At 37.1% G+C, this 2202-nt stretch overlaps 1 protein-coding gene across 1 annotated transcript in view; it reads left to right on the top strand.

Annotated features, from left to right (window-relative positions):
* Positions 1 to 2202, top strand: part of SETD2 (SET domain containing 2, histone lysine methyltransferase) — a 63557-nt gene that overhangs the window by 38068 nt on the left and 23287 nt on the right.

Genomic DNA, 2202 nt, shown 5'->3' on the forward strand with positions numbered 1-2202 from the left:
ATGGGAAAACGGGATACAGGGACATGGGGATGTCAGGATGTGGGGACATGGGTACAGGAACATGGGAAAATGGGATACAGGGACACGGGAATATGGGAAAATGGGATGTCAGACCATGGAGACATGGGTACAGGGACACAGGAATATGGGAAAATGGGATTCAGAACGTGGGGACATACATGGGTACAAGAACATGGGAAAATGGGATACAGGGACATGGGGACATGGGTACAGGGACATGGGGACATGGGAAAATGGGATACAGGGACATGGGGACATGGAGGGTGCAGGGAGGGGGTGGGCTGTGTCACCCCATCCATTGGATCCACCTGGAGGAAAAGGGAAGGAAAGGAGCAACGGTGTGGGGAGTAACAGGGAGTACTTGGGGAATATCAGGAAATATCGGAGGAATATTTGGGGAAAAACCAGCAAAATAGTTTGGGGAATGATAGAAAATATTTTAGGAAAAATAGCAAATCTTTGGGAAACAATAGGAAAATGGTTGGGGGAATAGCTCGGGAATGACAGCAAATATTTGGGGAAAAACAGCAAAATGGTTTGGGAAATAGATGGGAAATAATAAGGAATATTTGGGGAATAACAGCAAATTATCGGGAGAATAATGGCAAATATTGGGGGAATGTTTGGAAAGTAATAGAAGAGTTGTTTGAGGAATATTTGGGGAATAATGGGGAATATTTGGACAATGTCTGGGGGAATAATAGGGAATTAGCTTAGGGAATATCTGGGAAATAATAGCAAATATTGGGGGAAAAATACCAAATAGTTAGGGAATATTGGGGGAATAATAGCAAATTATTCAGAGAATAACAGGAAATATTTGAAAAGTAATGCAAAAGTGATTTGGAGAATAATAGGAAATATTTGGGGAATAATGGAGAGTATTTGGGGAATGTTTAAGGAATAACAGGACATATTTGGGCAATAATAGGTAAATAGCTTAGGGAATATTTGCAAATAACAGCAAATATTTGGGGGAAAATATCAAATAAATTGGGAGAATAGTAGGAAATATTTGGGGAATAATGGGAAATATTTGGGTAATAATGGGGAATATTTGGAGGATTTTTGGAGGAATAATAGAGAAATATCTTAGGGAATATCTGGGAAATAGTAGCAAATATTGGGGGAATAATATCAAATCTTTAGGGGATATTTAGAGAATAACAGACAATTAATTAGGGGAATAATAGGAAATAATTGGGGAATATTTGGGGAATAATAACCAATTGGAGTGGTTGGGGAATAACAGGAAATAATATTTGGGCAATAATAGGAAAATAGCTTGGGGATGTTTGGAAAATAATAACAGGTATTGGGGAACAACAGCAAATATTTTGAGACTATTCAGGGATTAATAACAAATTAATTGTGGGAATGATGGGGAATATTGAGGGAATAATGGGGAATGTTTGGGGAATAATGGGGAATGTTTGGGGAATAATGGGGAATGTTTGGACAATGTTTGGGGGAATAATAGGAAATTAATTTAGGGAATATTTGGGGAATGATAGACAATGGATTGGGGGAATAATGTCAAATATCTAGGGAATATTGGGGAAATAATAGGCAATTAATTAGGGGAATAATAGGAAATATTTGGGGAATATTTGGAAAGGAATAGAAAAGTGATTTGGGGAATAATAGGAAATATTTGGTTAATAATAACCAGTATTTGGGGAGTGGTTGAGAAATAACAGGAAATATTTGGGCAATAATAGGAAAAAAACCTGGGGATGTTTGGAAAATAGTAACAAATATTGGAGGAACAACAGCAAATATTTAGGGAATGTTTGGGGAAATAAGAAATATTTGGGGAAAACCAGCAAAATAGCTTGGGGAATATTTGGGAAATAATAGCAAATATTTGGGGAATGATATCAAGGATTTAGGGAACATTTGGGAAATAAGAGCAAATTATTTGGGGCAATAATAGGAAATATTTGGGGAATAATGGGGAATATTTGGATAATGGGGGAATAACAGGAAATTAACTTAGGGAATATTTGGGGAATGACAGATAATGGATTGGGGGAATAATGTCAAATATCTAGGGAATATTGGGAGAATAATAGGCAATTAATTAGGGGAATAATAGGAAATATTTGGGGAATAGTAACCAATTGGAGTGATTGGGGAATAATGGAGAGTGTTTGGGGAATAATGGGGAATATTTTGGGA

The sequence above is a fragment of the Manacus vitellinus genome, unplaced genomic scaffold (assembly GCF_001715985.3).
Source record: "Manacus vitellinus isolate BGI_N305 unplaced genomic scaffold, ASM171598v3 scaffold_78_pilon, whole genome shotgun sequence".
In the NCBI taxonomy this organism is placed as follows: Eukaryota; Metazoa; Chordata; class Aves; order Passeriformes; family Pipridae; genus Manacus; species Manacus vitellinus.